Source organism: Phyllobates terribilis, unplaced genomic scaffold (assembly GCF_046119375.1).
Source record: "Phyllobates terribilis strain yellow unplaced genomic scaffold, ASM4611937v1 Scaffold_9__5_contigs__length_417890890, whole genome shotgun sequence".
Taxonomy (NCBI): domain Eukaryota; kingdom Metazoa; phylum Chordata; class Amphibia; order Anura; family Dendrobatidae; genus Phyllobates; species Phyllobates terribilis.
The window spans coordinates 213,565,678-213,578,753 of NW_027362769.1; positions in this window are offsets into that span (position 1 = coordinate 213,565,678).

The window sequence follows — 13,076 nt, forward strand, 5'->3', positions numbered from 1 at the left end:
TGAGACAGGTGCAGCAGGAGGCTCTGGCTGCAAGGTCTAAGGACGGTGGTACAGTGTTAGATATTAAGTTTTACTTACAGTTAGGAGGTCTGCGTGTCCAGGTTAAGGGCCGAAGCCAAATTATACTCACAGTCCAGGGGTCGAGTGTGGGTGTGCAGAGATCCGGAGCGAGAGCGGAGTCCCGGCCGGTGACTGCCCCAAGCTCGCATACTTCCGGGTTGGGAGGGAACGCGCTCCCTGCAGAAAGCGCGCGAGAGGAACTGAGTGATGCGGCGTCACGTGGTGCACGAGGTACGGAGGCCTGTGGGCGCCTCCTGTGCTCAGTTAGGGACAATTCCAACGCGTTTCAACAGCTGCGGCTGTGTTCATCAGGTGCTGAAAAAGTCGGCTTATACATGAATATATACTGTATATGGATATGCAGATTAATAAATCAGGTTTGAGATACAGCAACTTTTAGTTTAAAAGCAGTGCGACTTATTTGTCAGAAGTGAGAATAATCATTAGTAATAGTATCAGTTGCCATATGAAGCAGCAAATTCCAAGTTTTTAAATTTTGTGTAACATTTATTTAATTCATGTGCATAAGCAAATCTCAACAGCCCCTCAACGGAAACTTGTCAGAAGGTGTTTAGGCCACCACCACATGATCGTTCTCTTCCTGCAGTTTCAAAAGGTGCTCTTACTGCTTCAGTCAATATGTCATTTTGCTAAAGAGAAGTAGGATAAAAAATATTGTAAATTACACATGATTAGTGTTGAGTGATACCTTCCGATATCGGGAAATATCGGATCGGATTGGATCGGACCGATACCCAAAAAGTATCGGATATCGCCGATTCCGATACCGGAAACCAATGCAATTCAATGGGACAGAAATATCGGAATGAAAATAAACCCTTTCTTTCCTTGTAGGTTAATTCTACATGAAGGAAAACAACTAAGAATAATGTAGAATGTATTGGGGGAGGTGGGGGAGACAATAAAGGCATAGAGGTTTAGCCCAATCAAATGGAATAGCAGGAATTAATATATTTTTTAAGACGTTCGGAGTTACGGAAATATTGACTATGTTAAGTATTCTTATATTTTGTCAGATATTTATGTTTCACTACTTCCATGCTCTTCACCTTCCTTTTTACTTCTCCCACACTTTCTCCTTCATCATCCTCAGCATCTTTTTCATCCACTTCTTCTTCACCTTCTTCATCTTCTTCTTCTTCACCTTCTTTGTATTATTCTTTTTTTTTACATTCTTCATATTCTACTTCTTCATCTTCTTCATATTCTTCTTCTTCATCATATTCTTATTTGTGACAGGCATTCCTGTAGTTATTAGAGAAGAGCGTTGTTCTACTCGAACTGTTCGCCAATCTCAAATTCGAGCTGTTTTGGGCGGTGTTCGAGCCGTTCGGCGAACACGAACAATTTGAGAAAAATTCGGCTGTTCGAGGTTATGTTCGGTAACTGTTCGTGCACCAAAATCATAACTGGATTTTTTCTCAGTAATGATGAAAATTAATGTTAATACGCAGTTTGAGTGTACAGCGGGGTGGGGGGAGGGGCAGGGGATGGATCTCTGCAGGAACAATGAAGATCTCCATTTTTTTTTCTCTTTCCCGCATTTGCAGTGGGGAGGTGCAATCTGTCAGCCTATCAGCAGCGCACACACGGAGCGAAGTGCTTTTTTTCACACAAGCAAGGGCATGTGTCATTGGCAGTGTATGTCACATGTCCTTGCCCTATAAGACCAAGCCATTTTCCCCGTCGCCACCATTTTCTCACTGCTGCAGCTGCGTGTTAGACGGCACCGCTGTTGCTGTGTGCGCTATACCTTGTTAATTTCAAGCCAATTTTCGCACAAATATACAGATAGCTTGGGAGTAGGGAATAGTTGTGATTGCAGTCCTTTTAAGGACTAGGTTACAGCATTTCCCACGACTTTTATCAGGGAGGTCTGTGCTCTTAAATAGATAGGTTGTGGGAGTAAAGACTAATTGTAATTGGAGTCCTTTTCAGGACTAGGTTACATCAGTTCCTATCAGTTTTTGCCAGGCAGGTCTGTGCCAGTGCTGTGCAAGTTTTTTTCACAGCATTTGGCTGAATCTAGCAAAGCTAATCCTTTTTGGCCTATTGCAGAGTGTGTTAGTCAGTGGAGTAGCCTATCTGTGTTGCAAGATATACCACCTGTGTATAGAATACCAATTTTTTTACTGCACCTAGTGAAGTAAAATCTTTTGGGCATAGCATCATTCTATTAGTCCATCTATACTGACCTCCATCAGGTTGCAAATTAAAACTAATTTTTATCTGCATCTACAGTACCTCTGAAAAAATATTTGGGCTTCTAGCTGTGTGTGGGACTTGTTGTATTAGTCCATCTATACTGACCTCCATCAGGTTGCAAACTGAATATATTTTTTTCCTGCATCTAACTCTGAAAAAATATTGGGCTTCTAGCTGTGTGTGGGTCTTGTTCTATTAATCCATCTATACTGACCTCCATCAGGTTGCAAATTCAAAATAATTTTTTTCTGCATCTAACCCAGCCAATAGTTTTGGCCTAATACCACAGTTTGGCCACTCAGCTCTGCTCGGTTACCATCCATTGTTTTTTTGTGCAAACAACTCCAGAGTTGTGAATTAGTTAACCACCAAAATGAGTGGAAAAAGGCCTGCTGCTGGTGGAAAGGGGAATAGGCATGTTGGGAAGGGGAAAAAAGGTTGTGTCCGTGGGGTAGGTGTTAAAGCAACAGTAACATCTGCAGAAGAAAGACCATCTTCCAGCCAAACTAAAATGTCTACTTCTTTTAGCGGACAATGTGATAAGATCCCTTTCTTACGGCCACGCCAATCGCTACAAATTCCAGATGAGGCACAAAAACAGCAGGTGCTTCAACGGATATCAAGTGCTCCTTTAAGTGGGCTCTCCTCCACATCAACTTCAACATCACAAATACTCCAGTCCTCAAAGGTGTCACCCAAATCGCACTTGCTTCCTCACAGCTCCCAAATCTCCAGCTGCCCGTCTGAGTATGAGGTAGAACAGATGGTTGAGTCTGCAGAGCTGTTTACTCATACTATAGCCTGGGAATCAGAGGTTGACTCCAGCGCTTCTGTGAATCCAGACGAGGAAATGATCTGCACTGATGCCCAGAATCTTTATGAGTCGGATCCAGGACCAGACGCAGAAGGTTCTGACCATAATGTAGACCCTCATTCCCAAACTGTAACTCCTGTTGGTGGAGACAATGAGGAAGACGATGATAATACTCAAATACCTGATTGGAGCGACAACTTTAGTTTTTTGTCAGGGCAGGAACAGGTTGGCTCTGAGGACGACGGGTGTGATAACGCACAGGGTGATGATGATGAGGTCGGAGATCCCACTTACTGTCAACCCACAGTCAGCCAAGAGATGAGGTCAGCAGAGGAGGTGGAGGAAGATGCTAGTGACGACGAGGTCAGGTTGCGCCTTCCTGGACAGAGACGTAGTACTGGAAGCACGTCAACAACTGCATCCTCAAACACAACTCTGCCTCTCACCACAAGTCGTGGTGGCTCTTCAGGTCGCATGGGTGCTAAGCCTTGCATAGCCTGGGCATTTTTTCAGATCGATAAAGATGACCAAACTCGTGTTATCTGTAACATTTGTCAGCAAAAGCTAAGTAGAGGCCAAAAAATACATAGTTTGAGTACTTCATGCATGAACCGGCACATGGACATGAAGCATAAGTTGCAGTGGGAAGCTCAGTGTGCTACAATGCGGCCTAGCCGGCCGGGCCAACCACCGTCTGCCATATCTTGTGCATCCGCGGCCTCTTCATCCTCTGTGACTGGGGGGACAGCAGTCACACCTATTTTGGGGCGCAGACCTGCCACCTCTTTACCCGCAACAGCCAGCGTGATTGGCAGGTCATCATTTTCTTTGGAGGTGGTAACACCAGCTGGTGTTGAGCGCTGTCCGACATCGATAGCACCACCTTTGGATCAAGGCAACCTAACATGTCCGCCTGCATCTTCCTCACAGACCGGCAGTTTGCCGGGGACACCCTTATCAACCCCGTCTAAGCACAATAGCCAGCCCTCGGTCCCTCAGATGTGGACAAGTAAAAGACCATTTCCTCCTAGCCATGAGAAAGCTAAGAGGTTGAATTTCACCATCTGCAAGCTCTTGGCTACAGAAATGCTGCCTTTCCGCCTGGTGGACACAGAGGATTTTCGAGACCTTATGTCCGTCGCAGTGCCCCAGTACCAGATGCCCAGTCGGCACTACTTCTCAAAGAAAGGTGTGCCTGCGCTCCACCAGCATGTCGCACACAACATCACCGCTTCTTTGAGAAACTCTGTGTGTGACAGGGTGCATTTCACCACAGACACTTGGACGAGTAGGCATGGACAGGGGCGTTACATGTCGCTGACTGGGCACTGGGTAACTATGGTGACAGCAGGACAAGGGGCTGCTGTCCAAGTCTTGCCGTCCCCACGAGTTGTGCGTCAATCCTCTTTATGTCAAAGTTCCTCCACTGCTTCTGCCTCCTCAACCTCCTCTCGGTCTTCCACCTGCACCCAAAGCCTGTCTGGTCATGCCACAAGCTTTCTAACTGCGCAGAAGTGATCCTGCACACCTCCTTACTATGCTGGCAGTAGGGCTCAACGTCATCAGGCGGTTTTTACATTGAAATGTTTGGGAAATGTGAGTCACACAGCTGAGGAGTTTTGGTCAGCTCTGGAGAACCAATTTCATGAATGGTTGTCTCCACTGGACCTGAAACCAGGGAAGGCCGTGTGCGACAATGCTGCAAACCTGGGTGCGGCCCTTCGCCAGGGCAATGTCACACACGTGCCTTGTATGGCTCACGTGTTGAACCTGGTTGTCCAGCAATTTTTAGCCCACTATCCCAGACTAGATGGCCTTCTGCAGAGGGCACGGTCGCTGTGTGCTCACTTCCGCCGTTCGCATCCCGCAGCTCAGCGACTTACATCTCTACAGAAGTCGTTGGGCCTGCCACTTCACCGGCTAAAATGCGATGTGCCTACCCGGTGGAATTCAATTCTGCACATGTTGCAGCGACTGTGGCAGCACCGACAAGCCCTGGTGCAATACGTTCTGACGTATAGCCTGGGCCAACGAGATTCAGAGGTGGGGCAAATCACGCTGGAGGAGTGGTCTCAGATCAGGGACCTATGCACCCTTCTGCACAGTTTTGAAATGGCGACGAAGATGTTTAGTGCTGACGATGCCATTATCAGCATGACTATTCCGGTGATTTACATGCTGGAGCACATGTTAAACAGAATTCGGAGTCAGGTGGTGGCACAAGAGGAGGTGGAGGAAGTAGAGGAGGAGGAGTTGTATGCGGAAGGGCTAACATCTGCAAGGTCCAGACGGTCGGCAGCACCAAGGCGGCAGGCATGTGAGGGTGGGGGAGATGGTTTTACCAGGGCGCATGGTAGCAGCCAAACTAGTGAGGAAGGTGCAGGAGCCCAGGAAGAAGTGGAGGACGAACTGATGGAAGACTCATCAGATGAGGGAGACCTTGATCACATTTCTGTTGTGCGAGGTTGGGGGGAGAGGACAGAAGAAGGAAGCATGATTGTTACCTCGCCACCAACACAACAGGGACTTGGTGCTCCTGGATGCGCAACACACATGAGTGCCTTCTTGCTGCACTACCTGCAACATGACCCTCGAATTGTGAGAATTAGAAATAATCCTGACTACTGGGTTGCCACACTGTTAGATCCCCGGTACAAAAGTAGATTTGCAGAAATTATTCCTGCCATAGAAAGGGATGCACGCATGCAGGAGTATCAGCAGAGACTGTTGCAGAATCTTACATGTGCTTTTCCACAAAATACCAGTGGTGCACGTAGTGAATCTCACAGTTCCAACTTGCCAACCGTGGGACCGTCAAGTGTTCAGCACTCAAACCGTAACAGAACCACAGTATCTGCTGGTAACATCAATTTTGCGGAATCATTTCACCACTTTTTTAGCCCATCCTTTGCAAGGCCACAGGAGACAAGAAGTCTGACACATAGTCAACGCCTAGAGACGATGGTACAGGAGTATCTCCAAGTAAACATTGAAGCCACGACTGTGTCACTGGACCCTTGCTCTTTTTGGGCTTCCAATCTGGATAAATGGCCGGAGCTAGCCACTTACGCCTTGGAGATCTTGTCATGCCCCGCAGCCAGCGTTCTGTCTGAACGTGTGTTCAGCGCTGCTGGTGGTGTGCTGACAGATAAGCGCACGCGGCTCTCCACTGATAATGTAGACAGACTCACGTTCATAAAGATGAACAAATCATGGATCCGAAACGACTTTTCTACCCCTGTGTCATCCTGAGGAGAGTAAAAGCTTGATGATTGGTTAAAATCACCCTACCAACCGTTTTAAGCTTTCAAATTACTAATCATGTTTATCTGTATCTTGACTGGAAAATAATTTGGGCTTTGTAGCAGTGTGCAGCACTGATCCTATAAGGCCATCTATACTAAAGCTTCACCAGATTTAAAATTAAAAATAATTTTTAGCTGCATCTAGCCCGGAAAATAATTTTGGGGCTCCGAGATGCGCAAGGCACATAAGTGCCTTCTTGCTGCACTACCTGCAGCATGACCCTCATATTGTCAGAATTCGAAGTAATCATGACTACTGGGTTGCCACACTCTTAGATCCCCCAAACTTTTCGATCAACCTTTTCATTTTAATAAAGACCAAAAAAATGGTCATTTTTGAAATTATAAGCATTAGCAGGTTGTTAGAAACTGAAATCAAACAGTTTTCAACTCAAAACTTTATTCTAGGTGATGTTACATTTTCACATAGGACCCCTTGTTCGAAAGGAGCTTCTGAACTCTCTCGTCCATTGAATTTGTCAGGTTTTGGATGGTTTCTGCTTCAATTGTTTTGCATGAGGACAGAATACCCTCCCAGAGATGTTGCTTAGATGTGAACTGCCTCCCGCCATCATAGACACTCCTTTTAATGATGCTCCAAAGGTTCTGAATGGGGTAGAGGTCAGGGGAGCATGGGGGTCACACCATAAGTTTGTCCCCTTTTATGCCCATATCAGCCAGAGATGCAGATGTTTTATGTGCAGCATGAGATGGTGCATTATCATGCAGAAAAATGATCTTGCTGTGAAATACACGGTTCTTCTTCTTGAACCATGGCAGGAAGGGCTGTTTGAGAAAATCCACATACATTATGGAGTTCATCTTTAGCGCCTTCAGGGATCCTAAAGGGGCCGACAATCTCTCTCCCCATGATTCCAGCCCAAAACATTACTCCACCTCCTCCTTGTTGGCGCTGTAGCCGTGTTTGCGTGGGGTGTCCATCAACCAGCCATCCTCCACTCCATCCATCTGGACCATCGAGCGCTGCACGGCACTCATCTGTGAACAAAACAGTTTTGAAATCAGTCTTCATGTAATGTTTGGCCCACTGGAGCCGTTTCTGCTTGTGTGAAGTGGATAGAGGAGGTCGACAGGATGGCGCATGCACAGCTGCAAACCTCTGAAGGACCCTGCATCTTGTTGTTCGGGGGACGTTGGAGGCACAAGCAGCTTCAAAAACTTGTCTGCTGCTATGACAAGGCTTTTTTGCCGCTGCTCTTTCAACCTGACGTAATTGCCTGTAGGAAAGAGTCCTCAATTTGCCCTTATCAGCACGCACACGTGTGTACTGTGAATCAGCTACATACTTCTTGATTGCCAAGACACTTCATCCTGATCATCGCACAATGTTGATTGTAGTCATGCCTTGACCTAAACACTCCACAATTTGTTGCTTCTCAGCAGCCGACACATCCTTTTTCTTTCCCATTTTGGCAGAAAATGTAGGCTGCTTAATAATGTGAGAGAGCCTTCTTAAGTAGTCTTGCCTTTCATTGGACACACCTGCCAAACTAATTAGCACAGGTGTCTGCAATTGCTTACAGTGATATAAAGAGCCCTGACACACATCACCATCAATGAGTTTAACTGACAAACAAACAAATTCTTCCCTTATCACTCCTAAACACTTTTTGCATAATAATTTGGAACGCAGTGTACATGTGCTTTTCCACAAAACACCAGTGGTTCACGTAGTGAATCTTACAGTTCTAACTTGCCAACTGTGGTCTGTATGGAGTTGTTCAATAAAGGGCCCAAAATTAAGATAACATAGAAGGGAGAGGTCTCTATGAATAGGAATTCCTAAGTATTTTATACCCTGTGAGGGCCAGGCAAAGGGAAAGTTGGACTGGATGGAATCCTATATGGATTTGGGGAGGGAGACATCGAGGGCCTCAGACTTCGCTGCATTGATTTTAAAATTTTACCATGTAACAAAGTGATCTATTTCAGCCATAACAGCATGGATGGATATATGTGATTGAGTGATATATACTAGGACATCATCAGCAAATAGAGAGCACTTGTACTCGGTGCCTCCCACCTCAATCCACCTATTATTGGGGTTATGGCGAATTGATGAGAGCAGGTGCTCCGTCACTAGGATGTATAAGAGAGGGGACAGAGGACATCACTGCCTTGTCCCATTGGTGATTGTGAAAGGTGATGAAAATGTTCTGACGCACCCCCTGGGCCTTGGGACACCCGGAGCCGGACCCTTTTTGGTGGATGCTGGTGGTTGTAGTCTTCGTGGCGGCGACCCGGTTCCGTGGCTCAGGGCGGTCAAACCAGTGGCGGAACTATTTATGTGGTTTTGATGTTTAAATGTCCGACTACACCACCCTTGGATTGCGGTCAGAGTGAACCGCCGCTACAGGGCAGACCGCTGAGGCTGGTGTTGTGGGTGCAGCAGAGCGTAGCATAACTCCCCACGGGAGGAGTATAGCCTCAGGGCAGTGTATGCGGAGGATGGGGGTGATGGTGCAGGGCAGCAGCAGTAACGACACGGAGTCAGTGATGCAGTTCAGGGCCTTTACTCACAGTTCTTATTATCCAGACCACGTCTGCAGGTAACGGCTGCCCACGTCGTACTGTGCTTACCAGGTGAGGGGCTCAGACAACTCCCAGATAACTTTGGAGCACTTCACAGGACCCCCTTTGTGTGTCCTTTGTCTGGCCTTTCTTACCAACACTTCTGTCCGGCTGCCTCGGGCCTCCTCTTGGTAAACTTGGCGCCAGTTTCCCTGACCCTATGTGGTGCCTTCCTAGCGGGTGTAGCGAGGGGCTGCGCCACATAAAATGTCAGAGCCTCCGGTTTCTAGCTGAGGGTCGTTTCCTGCCTCCACTAGTTCGGGGACCGGTCTCCCCCTTTGGCCTGACCCCTCCACGTAGGTGGATTCGGGCGTGCGGTGGCGACTCGCCCGTCCGCACCCCTGGGATCCCTTCATTCCTCGTTCCTGGAGCCTTCTCCGCTCCTCTTCCTTCCATCTCCCTCTTCCAGGCCTGGGCCTCTGTTACTAGGCCCGCCTCCGGAGCAGAGCTCATGCAGAGCCCCTGCTCCCTGCCACTTCTGCTTAGACTTCTCTGCACTGAACTAAGATGGTGCCCACCTTTTATACTCCCTTCTCAATGCACCCAGGAACTGCTTCCTCCCTGCTCCTGCACTACAGGGTTCCCCTTCCTCAGTGTTCCCTCCCCCCACTCCAGCCAGGGACAGGGACTGTCGTGCCCATCTCAGGGGCATATTGGTCGCCCTGCCCCACGGCAATGTGGTGTAATGCATGCAGGTGTCGGGTCCTGATCCACACTCCATCCTTACCTGAGAGTGAGATATCACACCTCTGGGTGAGGTGCAATACGTCTGTAGCAACCGAGCCCTCAGGGTGCTACAGTTCCATTTATCTTCAGCCTAGGTGACGTATTGCGATACAGGGCCGTGATTTTGGCTATAAAAGGGTCCCCTAGACCCCTACCCCAAGCTTTTTAAGAGAATCATATATGGCGTGCCAGGAGACTCTATGGAATGCTTTCTCAGCATCCAACGAGAGTATCTAATTACAAATTTTTAACTGCATCTAGCCCAGGAAATACTTTGTGCCTAGTAGCAGTGTCTGCTAGTCAGCGGATTATCCCAGCTGTTAAGCAAGCTGCACCACCTGTAGTTTAGACACTTAATTTTTTCAAAGGAAATGCTTCGGGACCATGGGATACTTAGTGAAGAGCATCAGGAGGCACCCCAAGGCATAGGGGCTGGGACTGGCAGTAGGATGCCTTGCAGTGGACAGCCGAGCTCGATCCTTATAAAAGCTTTTTAACTGCAGCAGCTTTAGTGGACGCTACTGGAGCTGGAATTACCGCGGCTGCTGGCATGAGACTTGCCCTCCAATAGATCCTTGTAAATGGATTTAAAGTGTATTCATTCAAATTAGAGAGACAATTTAAATTAAAAAGCTTAGAGCTGCCTCCACCACAGGGGGGCTCGCTCGACCCACCAGCGGACAGGCACCAGTATTGGGAGAGGGGGGCTGGCCGTCAGGGTTCACCGCGGCTCTGGCACAAACCCGGCGACACGGAGGTGGCACGGGCAGGAGCGGACTGGCCGTGTCGGCTTCTCACTTTTTGGATTTTAGAAGGGCATGACATGCCTATATCTGTGTCTCCCCCTCCTTTTACTCCTCCACCTCTTTTATTTTCGCATGACTATATGTACTTGTCACTTTTCCATGTGTTAGTTATGTCTTCTGAGCAGTTTGTCAGATTTTGGATACCTTTGAAGCTGTTTTCTATGTGTTTCTATGTGTTTTTGTTTGCCTGCCATTGGTTTTAACGGTGTTCGAAGGTGTTCGACGAACAGTTCGACGAACAGTTCGGCGAACACACGGGTGTTCGACGAACCGAACCGAACTCGAACACTACGGGGGTGGCTCAACACTAGTTGTTATCTATTGTTGTTTCTTTTTGCTAGTGTGAACATGCTCCTATTTCTTGCATGTCTACCATCTTAGACCTCAGTTCACATTGCTTGGTTTTTTGTCTTGTTTGCATTCTGTGCAATTTAAGGGGGTGGCATCCCCTTTGTTGAGCTGACTGGTATATATGTAGCTTACCACGTGCCTGGGTGGTCTGGAGTTGGGACCCGGTCCTATTTGTCTACCCTTTTATATGCATTACTTCAACTTTGATATACAGTAAGGTTTTTAATATAGGCAGTATAGGTACCGTCCCAATTTAGGGTCACCTTGCCGCTGGTGGGACGGCTTGTATACTTTTTTTGATCAAAAATAGTTCACTACGTACCCTATATTTATTATGCAACTTTGCTTTACATTTATATATAATGATGGTAGGGTATGAGATATATTTTTGTCTTTTGTCTTTTGTAGGTTTTGTTTCTTTTTGCTAGTGTGAACATGCTCCTATTTCTTGCATGTCTAAAATCTTAGACCTCAGTTCACATTGCTTGGTTTTTTGTCTTGTTTGCATTCTGTGCAATTTAAGGGGGTGGCATCCCCTTTGTTGAGCTGACTGGTATATATGTAGCTTACCACGGGCCTGGGTGGTCTGGAGTTGGGACCCGGTCCTATTTGTCTACCCTTTTATATGCATTACTTCAACTTTGATATACAGTAAGGTTTTTAATATAGGCAGTATAGGTACCGTCCCAATTTAGGGTCACCTTGCCGCTGGTGGGACGGCTTGTATACTTTTTTTGATCAAAAATAGTTCACTAAGTACCCTATATTTATTATGCAACTTTGCTTTACATTTATATATAATGATGGTAGGGTATGAGATATATTTTTGTCTTTTGTCTTTTGTAGGTTTTGTTTCTTTTTGCTAGTGTGAACATGCTCCTATTTCTTGCATGTCTACCATCTTAGACCTCAGTTCACATTGCTTGGTTTTTTGTCTTGTTTGCATTCTGTGCAATTTAAGGGGGTGGCATCCCCTTTGTTGAGCTGACTGGTATATATGTAGCTTACCACGGGCCTGGGTGGTCTGGAGTTGGGACCCGGTCCTATTTGTCTACCCTTTTATATGCATTACTTCAACTTTGATATACAGCAAGGTTTTTAATATAGGCAGTATAGGTACCGTTCCAATTTAGGGTCACCTTGCCGCTGGTGGGACGGCTTGTATACTTTTTTTGATCAAAAATAGTTCACTAAGTACCCTATATTTATTATGCAACTTTGCTTTACATTTATATATAATGATGGTAGGGTATGAGATATATTTTTGTCTTTTGTCTTTTGTAGGTTTTGTTTCTTTTTGCTAGTGTGAACATGCTCCTATTTCTTGCATGTCTACCATCTTAGACCTCAGTTCACATTGCTTGGTTTTTTGTCTTGTTTGCATTCTGGGCAATTTAAGGGGGTGGCATCCCCTTTGTTGAGCTGACTGGTATATATGTAGCTTACCACGGGCCTGGGTGGTCTGGAGTTGGGACCCGGTCCTATTTGTCTACCCTTTTATATGCATTACTTCAACTTTGATATACAGTAAGGTTTTTAATATAGGCAGTATAGGTACCGTCCCAATTTAGGGTCACCTTGCCGCTGGTGGGACGGCTTGTATACTTTTTTTGATCAAAAATAGTTCACTAAGTACCCTATATTTATTATGCAACTTTGCTTTACATTTATATATAATGATGGTAGGGTATGAGATATATTTTTGTCTTTTGTCTTTTGTACGTTTTGTTTCTTTTTGCTAGTGTGAACATGCTCCTATTTCTTGCATGTCTACCATCTTAGACCTCAGTTCACATTGCTTGGTTTTTTGTCTTGTTTGCATTCTGTGCAATTTAAGGGGGTGGCATCCCCTTTGTTGAGCTGACTGGTATATATGTAGCTTACCATGGGCCTGGGTGGTCTGGAGTTGGGACCCGGTCCTATTTGTCTACCCTTTTATATGCATTACTTCAACTTTGATATACAGTAAGGTTTTTAATATAGGCAGTATAGGTACCGTCCCAATTTAGGGTCACCTTGCCGCTGGTGGGACGGCTTGTATACTTTTTTTGATCAAAAATAGTTCACTAAGTACCCTATATTTATTATGCAACTTTGCTTTACATTTATATATAATGATGGTAGGGTATGAGATATATTTTTGTCTTTTGTAGGTTTAGTTGTTATCTATAAAAGGTTGGACATTACACCTTTCGT